Source organism: Lupinus angustifolius, chromosome LG16, assembly GCF_001865875.1.
Source record: "Lupinus angustifolius cultivar Tanjil chromosome LG16, LupAngTanjil_v1.0, whole genome shotgun sequence".
Lineage (NCBI taxonomy): Eukaryota > Viridiplantae > Streptophyta > Magnoliopsida > Fabales > Fabaceae > Lupinus > Lupinus angustifolius.
In genome coordinates this window covers 14,583,022-14,595,966 of record NC_032024.1, presented here as the reverse complement: position 1 = coordinate 14,595,966, position 12,945 = coordinate 14,583,022, and the positions used below count along the sequence as shown (strand labels likewise).

The 12,945-nt window shown below is 33.5% G+C and overlaps 1 pseudogene; it reads left to right on the top strand.

Annotated features, from left to right (window-relative positions):
• Positions 8,347 to 12,945, top strand: part of LOC109329349 — a 5,671-nt pseudogene continuing 1,072 nt past the window's right edge.

Here is a 12,945-nt window from a genome sequence, read left to right as displayed (position 1 = left end):
TAGTTGCAATCCTGTTCTTACATTAACCATGTGTCATCCAAATTCTAGCAGTACACCGATCTGCGTCTTTGGTTTCATCTTTTTCATTCCAAGTTCCGGCAGTACACCAACATGTGTTCTTGGTCCTTCACCTTGTGTCATCCAAATTCTGGTAGTACACTGACCTGCGTCTTTGGTTTCACCCTTTTCACCCCAATTTCCGGCAGTGCACCGACCTGCGTTCTTGGTCCTTAACCTAGTGTCATCCAAATTCCGGTAGTACGCCAACCTACTTCTTTAGTTTCACTATTTTTACTCCAAATTCCAGCAGTACACCGACCTGCGTCTTTAGTTTACATCCATCTTCATCACACCTCTCGAGAGTTAACTCGAGTCATCTTGAAGACAAATCAGCTCACAAGATGATAGATACTCTCACGTAATGAGAAGTTGACAGGTATGTTTTTATGGCCCTCGACAAAATTAATGTTCATTTCTTTACTAGTTACTTATTATAACACCACTCAAACTTCAGTTTGTGTGCTATCCAGTAAGAAACAAGTTAAGAGGGACAGCTGTGAACACTCAATTTTGTCCGGCCATAATATTTTTTCAATAAAAATACCAATTAAATAATATAAATATTATTGTGTATTTTGTATTGTATAATGACATTTTTTTTAGATATCCCAAAGTACTCATATCATCCCTTAATTCCAAACCACCCACATCATCCCTTAATCCCAAACCACCCACTCTCCCATCTCTCAACAACCGAACCCCACTCTCCCCTCTCAACACTTCTACATAAAAAAACCTCCCACATTTTCTCCAACTCCACAAACAATTCTCAATAAACCCAAAAATCCTCAACAAACCCAAAATAATATACCACCTCACCTTCACACCCTCTCTCATATATATTGTTCTCTTTTCTAGAGACACTTTTTTTTCCAGGGAAGACACACAAAAAAAACTCAATCCTTATCTAGAAAAAATGAAAACAAAAGCAATGAGAAAATAATATATAGAGAAAAAGGACCATTGGCTGACAGGTTTTCTATGTTCTCACCATCCCCAACTTCAATGCTAATCTCAAGCCCCATCATATCTTCATACATTTCCTCAATACATCCATAAAAAAACAACACATCCTCATATACATAAATGCGTACAAAGATTTAATCAGCATGTGTTGAAGTTGACTATCCCATTTGCCTTTCTCTCCATTAAATCAAATCCTCTAACTCTCACAACATCACTATCATCAAAGAATCCAACCATCATACATAACACTTCATGCTACAGTCCCAGCAATATACAGATTAGCCAATCCTTAGCTAGCAATTCTACGGTGTCGGCATACGACTCCTAAGCCATATACACCAAGTAGTGGCTCAAGCCACTTACTCCAATTTGCAGGTATCATTTTCTTCTACTTGCTTTGTGTCTTCCCTTTCATTTTGTATATATTAATGTATGGTTTTCCCTTTTGTAATGTCCCCTGTTTTTCTTGTTTAAATTAAAATAATAACAAAATAATATCAATCATGTAACCGAAAATGCTAAGCCTTATTCCTATTTTATCTTTACTAGTTAGCTTTTATTGGTTCCTTAATTAATTCTTCTATTATAAAAATAGTACTGTATAATATATATATATAAATAAAAGGTCATTTCTCTTATTTTAAAACAACATAAACCAAGTAATGAAAAGTGTCAAGTCTTATTTGCACTTTTAGTATTTTTGTTTATTCATTTAATTAACCCTTATATTTGTAGATAATAATATTATATAACATATACAAGTTCATATCTTCTATTTTAAACAATGACAGCTCCAACTAGATAATTGAAAATGTTGGGCCTTATTCATATGGTATCTACTTATTTATTTAACCCTTTTTTCTACTACAAAAATGAATATTGTATAAAAAATGTATAACTTCTTTTGGGATTAATCAAAGGATGGAGGCAGGTCGTGGTAATTATTTTATAATTCTTTTCATTCCATTAATTCCTAAGGTAACAATAAAACCAATAAATATTTTTATAATTATTTTCAAACCTCTTTGAAATGGGATGCGGTTCAGACATTAGTTTTTGCTGCTCCACCCTTTTTAAAGAGATAACTATTTTACCGACAAACCATTTTAAAACTAGAACTACGTAAGTCTTGATTTCCTAAAATGTGTAGGAATACGTAGGAGCAAGTAACATTGTCAGAATTAAAAATTAAAATTAAATATTTTGTTGTATAACTTAAGGCTATTTAAATCATACAATTGGAAAGGGTACCATTTAATTATGGGCGGACGAGATGATAATACCTTCCTCGATCCGTAATCAACTCCCGAACCTGGATATCACAATCCAAAATCCTAATGTGATTGGGTTTAAAATATTTTTCTACGTTTTTAACTATAAAATGTAGTTCTGACTCTAAGAGGTCGCATAACTTTAAATCTGGGCGCGACACTTGTGAACTAAGTAAGTAAGCACATGCTTTTGGACTTGACTCATGGTCACGTACTTGTGCCACTTGTTTGATCAGCTTCTTTAATGTCTTGGCCAAATGACTTGTCCTTAGCCTTGGTCTCTTGATCAGGTGGCTTGTATTTGATTATCGGCTTGACCTTGTTAGATTCATGGTGTCGTCTAGATTGAGATTTTGGTTGACTAGGCTGCTTGTGTATGTTTAATAGAAATCGAAGAACATGAATATGTATTTCATTGATTGAATAAAAATTTGATTGCAAAGAAATTAACCAACTTATTAATAGAAAATGCATGAGACTTAACTCTACCTAACTCCTAACTAACTAATGAATCTATTTTGCACATGTTTTAATCATGGAAATTGAATTTACAATGATTGTTTGTTATGGAAAATATTAGTGAGTTTAAACTAACTACTAGTTCAGTACGATATTAATCAAAAATACAAAAATATATTTCAATATCCCCTGAAGATAGAGATTAGATATTGACAATTCTAAGCTTGGATTAAAGATAATTGAATGAAGAATCCTTTTGATAAAATTTGGTTTGAATTCCAAAAAGTTTGTTTTGTTCATTGAGAACTAGGGAGCCTTTGTTTCCGGTGATAATACTAGCATGCTTTAATATGCATGGGATATCAATGCTTTCAATAGTTGAGAATTCGGCCAAAAAACTTGGGAGCAAGATATCATAGAATGAAATAGAAGATTTCCTCAAAATATAGCACATGAAACTAGCAAGGTTATGATAGGAGAATTAATAAAAGAAATAGAAGAATTCTTAGAAGAAAGTGAGTGAAATTGATAAAATATGAACAATACTTGTCCAAGAATAGCAAGACAGGAATATGATGAATTATGAGCAATATTTGCTACAAGAGTAACAAGAGAATAATATGATGAAATACGAGCAATACTCTCAAGAATTAACAAGAGAAGAATATGATGAAATATGAGCAATTTGTTGCTCAAGAATAACAAGAAAAGAATATGATGAAATATGAATAACTTTTGTTCAAGAATATGGGCAATATTTGCCTCAAGAATATCAATAAGAATTAATTGAGATAGATAATATGAAGATTGCAAAAGAGAATGATAAGGAAAGATACGAGAAAGAAACTTGTTGAAGAACGTGATAATGGTTGCCATATTAAATGGTTGCAATGTGTTTCACAATTTGCCTCATATCAACACGTCAAATTAGACCTTGTTAAGAAGTCAGAATTCGTTCTACTATAGAAGCCAATATTGATAGCACTACTTCCACGAAGAACACCTCCTCTAGGATTAGGAACATTTGAGAAGAAGAAAATAAGAAGAAGGAAAATGTATGAAGAATATGTACATTGCTCTCATATCATATTAGAAATCAATAAGCATGAATGTGTATTTCATTGTTAAATAAAAATTGGATTACAAAGAAATTAACCAACTTATTTTATAGAAAATACAGGAGACTTAACTCTACCTAACTCCTAACTAACTAACTAATTTATTTTGCACATGTTTTAATCATGAAAATTGAATTTATAATGACTTCTGGTTATGCAAAAAGTAAGTGAGTTTAAACTAATTACTAGTCGAATACAATATTAGCCCAAAATGCCAAAACATATTTCAATAATATAAATGAATAATAGATGATATGTTGTCTGTGCATAAACTTTTACGCTAACTGTACATAAATGTTACAGTGTTTCACTCATTTTTTAATTCACATGTAAAAATTGGGGAGGGATTATGGATCCAGGGTATGGAAAATGGTGCAAAAGGCCATGCCAAATTCGGGAAAATCCGTTTTTTTCTCCATCACATGCCCATTCCCAACCCAAAACCAAAATCTTAATCAATTATTTCCCATCATCCAAAGATGATCCCATAACCTCCACTCCTAGGCTTAGGGGACCTTGTGATAGATTATTTTTTCGTATCAAATTAGCATATATCACCGAATGAGTCTCTATCTAATCGTTTTCTCCATACGTTGGAAGCAAGTCAAGGATAGGAATAATCATATATGTTCCTTGCTTTAATGATTTAAAGTAATTTAGCACTACAAAGTTTACCATATTTTGGCAAATAAGATAAGTACTACTCATAGGGATTGGAGACTTGGTAATATGTAGTTCAATGAATGAAAGTGGTCTTTCCCTATGTTGCTTTTCCCATAAGAAGTTCCTAGCTCAATAGCCTTCCAGAAGGCAAGGGAATTATAACATAATTGGGTGGACTCTTTAATATTTAAGCAATACTTAAGATGAAATACAATAGCACCATAATTGGAAGTAATGTGCGGGAAGAGTAACTAAAGTTACAAGTTTTAAACCTATCATTGTGAGTGTTTGCCATATTTTGGTTGGAGAACATTGTTGTCCTACAAGGTGTTATTTATAGTGACATTTTTATAATTAGTTAAGAAAATATCGTTTTATTATATATTTAAATCTAAGTGATTCTAAATTATATTTCTTACCAATCAAGAATAATAATACAAAGAGGATGTTATTCATTTTTTTGTTGCGCACACAGGTTATGTTAGAAAACAATTTAGAATGATGGAATTGAACTTTGAAGGAGTTAACCTGAAGTTACCGTAATATTTTTAGTACTACCAAATGTATTTCTCATCCTATAAGTAAGAAATTAATTTCCTTCAGAGTATGTTGTTGTTTTTCCTAATAAGTATCACTCTTAGAAATCGAACGTTTAACCTTTTGGTCATTGTGCGAATCTAATTAATGAGATCTCATACTACTATATCAATATCATCATAAGTTAATGTAATATAGGTTTTAGTTTCTACATGCTGACAACAAGTTTCATATTAAGCAATATTGCTCTGCCGAAATCTGTAAAAAATGAAGAAGTTATGATGCCCAAATCTGTAAAAAGGAAGAAGTTATGATTACAATGCTAAATGCTAACTTCGAAATTTAGCATTATATGGGGATCATTGACCTTTATATTGAAATGAACATAACTTATTTCAGGCATGGAACATTATGCATACCATGCCCCTTCGGTTGACATTGTTAACTAATCAAATTATATTGCAATAATTATATAAGAAGCCAATCATTAAATAATAAATCTTATAGGTATGGCTATCATTTCAAAAAATCTAGAAAAGAAACAGTAGATTTTATAGTTTTTATAGAAAGATTGGAGAATCTTGCTATTATTTTTAGTACGGTTCTTAATTTAATATACATATGAACTGAAACCTTCTCAATATTACATTTTCAAATAATACAAACATGGAGTATTCAAATTTAAGAGGGGGGGGGGGGAAGTTGGTGTTTAATAAGGTCAATAATGTGACTTAGTTAGTTAGCTTCTTTGACTAAAACTAAATTAATTGATGGTGTTTAATAAAATGGGACTTATAAGTTAGCAAGTTCAAATATTATAAAGTACCTGATATGACTTATAGTTTATAAGTTAGGGATTTACTTAATCTTGCAGCTTCAACTAACTTATAAGTTAATATTACCAAATAATTTTATTTAACCAGCTAATTTATAAACCCGGAATTACTTACTCTATCTTAGCATATAAGCTTTCAAGTACCTTATAAATACCCAATAGACATGTAAACTTACAAGTTACAACTTACTTATAAGCTTTCAATGAACTACTTATAAGTTACTTGGGTCAAATAGTTCCATATGAGTTGGGAGATAAATAATCCATGTTGCAGCAAAATAAATGGAAATGATATGGCAAGTTCTTATATATAGTGGCCCAGAGTTGCATATTTAGGGTCAGCTAAAAAGCCTAATTGATAATGGGTTGCACCAATGAGTACCCCTTTCAGATAAATTTATACTAATATGTGCTATTTAACTAAATTGGATTCATTGAATTTGATCGTAAATGGTGCCCTGTCACAATCATATTAAGTATAGAAAATGGCACTACCATAGACCAGAGATTATGATAATCAATAAGCAATGTAACACATATTTTTATATAATGAAGCATCCGATTTTCAACTTTCTATGTATATATCCTTGGACTAAGTTCTTTATTTACTTAAAATATTTCTTAACTTAGTAGTATATAACAAGTGGAACTATAATACATAGCATCTTATTGTTGGTAGTTAATTACAAATCAATTCATACTAATAGATAATCCCTTCATTTTCCATATTCAAGACAACAACTTATGTCAACATCCAAGGGCAATGAACGTTCTACGCACACACTATTTTGTTGTGTGATTTCTTAATCAGCATAATTTTCTCTTCTTTTAAATGTGCCAAAAAATTAACATATATAAATTGCTTGTATCTAGCAACTTATTGTTTTGGTATTTTCTATACTGTCCTTTTGGGTTATAGTTTTGATCATTTTTCCATGATGTTTTCAATGTTTTATACATATTAATTGCTTTTGGTCCCAAAATAATCTTACATTAAATTTATTGAAAAAAGAAAATCACTGATTGAGTTAAAAGAGAAGATGAATGAATTTCATTGATCAAAGGTAAATTCACAAGATACTTATAATTGTTTTACAAATCCCTGGCGGAAATAGGTTCCAACCAATGTTGTGAAACCTGAGCCGGACGTCAAACTGGCAGAGGTCCCATATTTTGTTTAACCGGTTTAAATGGTTAAACCGTCTAGTCTGATCGGGTAATCTATACATAATTAATAATTTTTATCTATAAATATATAGTTATATATAAATGTAAAACTTTATATAATTAATAATTATATACTGTCATGTCTTTACTTTTGTATGGCTCTTGGTTAGAGAGTTTTCGGCCAACTAGAGGCTCATGTCAAGGTGATTCTATGTCGCCTTACTTGTTTATGCTTTGTATGGAGAAATTGGTTTGGTTATTAACTAAAAGATGGAAGGTGGTGAATGGTTGCCAATTAAACTCTTGAGAGGAGATCCGCCTATATCTCATTTGTTATTTATAGATGATGTTTTGCTTTTCTATAAAGCATCAAACACACAAGTCTAGATGGTCCTCAATGCTAAATGTTTTTTGCCAAGGTTATTGTCAAAAAGTCAAAATTTATGTGTTCAAAAAATGTATCTAACAGGAAGAATAACAATTTCATGAATATTTGTTCAATGTGTGTTGTCGGAACCTAGATAAATATTTAGGTATCCCATTTTTTCAAGGAACGATTATAAGAGTAGTTATTAATCCGGTCATGGAGAAAATTCAAAGATGAATGGCTTCATGGAAGGCATATTAGCCAATAATGCTCTTCATATATGCCAAGTTCAAGCCACCAGTCAAGGGAAAACAACAAATCTTGATCGAGATACCAATCCAGATCACTCTGCGTATGTTCCACTCAATCCTGACCGAGACAACGCTAAGCCAAACACACTCCCTAATCGAGATAGCAAGGTTAAGCCAAACAACAATCCTGACCAAGACAGGAAGCCTCAGCTTGACTGAGACACATACAATTATGACCCAGAGTTTTTTCCGCACCCTGACCAAGGTGCATGGGTCAAATATGCTAGCACCATGGTGCACCAGTCAACATCTAATGTAGGGATCTCATCGCACCAGTCCAAAACAACACACCAGAGGGAATAATTTGTTGTGCCAGTTTCTTCATTCTTTCTTAGTTTTAATATATACATATCTTTAAGTTAGGATTTAGTTAGGAATTCTTTTCTATAAATAGGAATAGGTTAACTCTCTGAAAAATATCATCTTGTATCACATCATTTTCATAAGGATTCATTTTTCCTCATCTTCAATAAAGATTTCTTATTCATTCAATTCTTCTTGAGATCTCATAATCTCATTTTCTTCATAGTTCCATTTCTTTATATGGAAGAGAAGAGTTTTGCTACATTCAAATGAATCAATCATTTCATCCATGAATGCCCCAAATCCATCACAAGACATGAGTTCACCTTATTATGTGCATCCTTCAGAAAGTCTAGCAACTGCTTTAGTTTCACCCTTACTGAATGGTGAAAATTATCACCATTGGGCAAAATCCATGATGATGAGTATCAATTTCAAGAACAATATTTCTTTCATTGTTGGCTCCCTTTAGATGCCCCTCATGTCAAATCCCATATATCCAACCTAGGAGAGAGCAAATAACATCATCTTATCTTGGATTACTAGGCTAATTTCATCCTCCATTTCACAAAGCATACTCTGGATAGTAAGGCTCATGAGGTTTGGGAAGAACTCATGGAAAGGTTCTCCTGAGGCAACCTCATTAGTATTTCATGAACAATATTATTTGATGAACAATATATTACACACTATTCATAACCTTAATTTAGCATGATTGATTATTCTGGGTGCCTAATGGACTTTGTTTCGCATGGTTTAATGTTTTAGACTTTATTGGACTAATATTCCTAAAATGAGTTAATTTGAGATTATTTAGCCTGATTAAATCTATTATCATTTTCATATCATATTTGACACCAACTGTATTTTGGGCATTATGGAAGTGGAAGATATGTCTTGAAGTGAAGATTATATTTTTATTTTGGGAGTTTTTTATTTGTAAATTCGGTTTTAGTTTTAGGCCCATTGTTTAGGGACCATTTTCGGTTTTACTCTTTGTAAAAGAGGGAACTCGAATTCCACTCTCACTCTCTACATTCACTCATTTTAGAATTCCGTTTTCTCCTCTTTTGCTCTGCTAGGGTTTCACATGTTCTTCATTTTTGGTTTTCATTCATTCTTCTTCATTTTCGGTTTCTTTCTACACTCAATGGAAGGCTAAACTTGTAGACTAAATTTCTTTGGTAATGTATTACAACTCTTGAGGTTTTGTTATTAATGCATTTTCGGTTTCTTTATTGTTGATTTCTTTTATGTTAGAAACTGGTTTATGAGTTTATCTTCGCTTAGTTGATTTACTCTCTCTAGTGCATGAATGCTTAGTTCGTATGAATTTGTTAATCATTTCATGCTTATACTGATTTCGCCTAGTTAGAGGTTTAGGTTCTGGAACTTTGAATTGATTATCGCTTACTTAATTGATTCTCAACAAATTCGGAAGTTAGTGGTTGGAATATGAAAATAATCTTTTGAAACCGAGGATTGAGTTGTGAACAAACAAACCAAAGGGATTTAGCCGTTTTATTACATTGCTTAACTACTGTTTCTGAATTTGATTTATGTTCATACTATCCAACAACAAAAAACCCCTTGTGTGTGTGTGAGTATAAGGTGTTTGAAGCTTTGCTTGAAAGATAATCCTTGGGAAACGACCTAGGAGTCACTTCCTAGTACTGTAGTTTTTAATTGTTATATTATTTGTATCGGGTACGACCTCAATCAAATTTGGCGTCGCTGTTGGGGATTATTGGTTCCTGTCAAAGATTCTTAGTATAGTTTAGTGTGTGTCTTAGAATAATCATTTTGTTTGAATTTTAAAATCTGCCTATAGTATTCACTGTTTGATGTTTGCTGTCTTGTTTAGCTATTTGCATGTTGGTTGATTCGGGTATATGATGGTTAATATAGTTGTGGTTGGAATTTTTGCATGAAACTTTGTTTCCACACTTCTTTCATCATATGTTGAATATTGGATGCATCATAGTCAATCACATTGCTGTTGGTTGTGAGATACACACAAGTAGTGACTAGTTTTACTGTTGATTTTCTATTTTTGGCATAACTTTGGAACCGTTGATTGGAATTGGACATATTATATATGCATTTGGGGTAGAAAAATCCAACAATTATTTCTCTAAATATTGCGTTTGTAGATCCATCCTGAAAATCCAAAAAGAGTCTATTTACCATTTCTTTTTTATTTTACAAGTTTATTTTTCCAATTGTTTTGATTTTGTTGCATTTAATTAAATTAGTTAGGCTTTGAGTTTTGTCGTGATATTTTTTGTGGATGTTTCCTATGGTATTAGGATTTTATTGATACAAAGTTTTGGTTGATGACTGAAATTTAACATGTATTTCACTTACTATCCTACATGGTTCTTACTACTGCATTTAGTGCATGACTAGGGGAAATCCTAACTCTTTGCATCCAATAAATCCTAAAATTGACAGAACATTTCATAGTTTGGTTAGACAAGTTAAGAATTTAAGTTTAGATAGTGAGTCTTTTCATCTTAGTGTTAATCTACCTGATAGTGATACTGATTCTGCTGTTTCTGTGCATTCTGTTCCATACTCTAAAAATATGGCTGAACCACCTCCAATCCCACGTGAGATGACATTAAGGGAGCTGGTTGCACTTGATTTCACATATGAAAGCTTGTGTATCCAGTATCCCAATGAGGATGTAATGAGGATGTGTCATATGTGCTCAAAACTGGACTAATCCATTTGTTGCCTAAGTTTCATGGACTTGCAGGTGAATGTCCTCATAAGCATCTTAAGGAGTTCCACATTGTATGTTCCACCATGAAGCCTCGTGATGTCCAAGAGGATCACATATGTTTCAAGGCATTCCCACATTCACTTGAGGGCGCTTCAAAAGATTGGTTGTATTACTTGGGACCTGGTTCTATTACTAGTTGGGATGACCTGAAGAGAATCTTCCTTGAAAAGTTCTTTCCTGCCTCTAGGACCACTACAATCAGAAAAGATATTTTTGGAATCAGACAACTGCATGCATAAGGTTTATATGAATATTGGGAGAGATTCAAGAGACTATGTGCAAGTTTCCCCCATCATCAGATCTTTGAACAACTCCTCCTGCAATATTTCTATGAAGGTCTGAACAACATGGAGAGAAATATCATTGATGCTGCTATTGGTGGTGCACTTGGAGATATGACCCCTTTTGAGGCTAGAGGTTTGATTGAGAAGATGTCTTCCAACTCTCAACAGTTCGGTGCAAGAAGTAGTGATGCTATAGTGTTCAGAGGTGTCCATGATGTTGGGATAGATTCAGTGAGGCAAGATAAACTTGAGAAAAAAATTGACTCCCTTGCTACCTTGGTCACTCAACTTGCCATGAATCAGCAGAAACCTCCACTTGCAGCACGAGTCTATGGCATTTGCACCGCAACTGACCATTATGATGAAGTTTGTCCTTCTCTCTTGGAGCCCAAAACTGGTGACCATCCTGAGGCCTATGCTGCAAATATTTACAATAACAGACCTCAACAACAACAACAGAATTACGATCCTTCATCAAGCAAACACAACCCTGGTTGGAGGAATCACCCGAATCTTAGATGGTCTGATCCTTCACAGTCTCATCCATGGCCACCATTTCAGAATAATAATGCTACACAAAATATACCATATGTGCCTCCTCTAATCCAACAGCAGAGGCAAAAACAAGTAATAGTAATCCTGCTCCTGCATCGAGTGAACCTTCATAAGAAGAATTGGTGAGGCAAATGACACTGAATTATATGCAATTCCAGCACGAGACCAGAGCTTTCATTCAGAGATAAGAGTCCTCCATTCAGAATTTGACCACCTAGATGGGACAAATGGGTACTTCATTAAATGCATAGAACTCTCAGAATTCTGATAAGTTGCCTTCCTAGACTGTGCTCAACCTGGAGAATGTGAGTGTCATCACTCTAAGGTCAGGCAAACTGATTGAAGTTGATCTAGCTTCATAAAAAATGAAGCAACCGGTTTTACAAGAGACGAAGAATACTAGTGAACAAATTCTTGCTAGTGAACCTTCCACAAGTGTTTCACAACCATCTTCTATTCATCTTCCATTTCCTCCAAGAGCCATTCAAAGTAAGAAGATGGAAGAGGTAGAAAAGGAGATCTTGGACACATTTATAAAGGTAAAGGTGAACATACCTTTACTTGATGCAATCAATCAAATTCCAAGATATGCAAATTTTATAAAGGAGTTGTGCACTCACAAGAGGAGACTCAAATAGGTAAACATGTTCCTCACAAATAGGTAAATTTCTAATGGGAGGATCAACTTGGGAAGAAATGTTTCCGCACTAATAGGTAAACATGTTCCTCACATTCCTGAGAAATGTAAGGACTCGGGTACATTTGTTGTACCTTGCATAATAGGTAATAGCAAATTTGAGAATGTCTTGCTAGATCTAGGTGCTTCGATTAATGTTATGCATATGTCTGTTTTCATATCTCTTTCACTTGGACCTATGAAATCCACTGGGGTAGTGATTCAATTAGCAAACATGAGTACTGCCTACCCTGCTGGTTTGATAGAGGATGTCTTGGTTCGGGTAGGTGAACTTATTTTTCGGCTGATTTTTATATTCTCGATATGAAAGAGAGATCCTCCCATAACACAGTTCCTATCATTTTGGGGAGGCCATTTTTGAGGACATCCCAAACTAAGAGAGATGTCCATGCTGGAACATTGTCTATTGAGTTTGGTGATATTATGGTCCGGTTTAATGTTTTTGATGCTATGAAGCATCCATCTGAGGACCATTCTGTCTTTCATTTTGATTTACTTGATGAATTAACTAATGAGCATATCTCTGATTTTCTTAATGATTTTGATTTTATGTCATTGATAGAC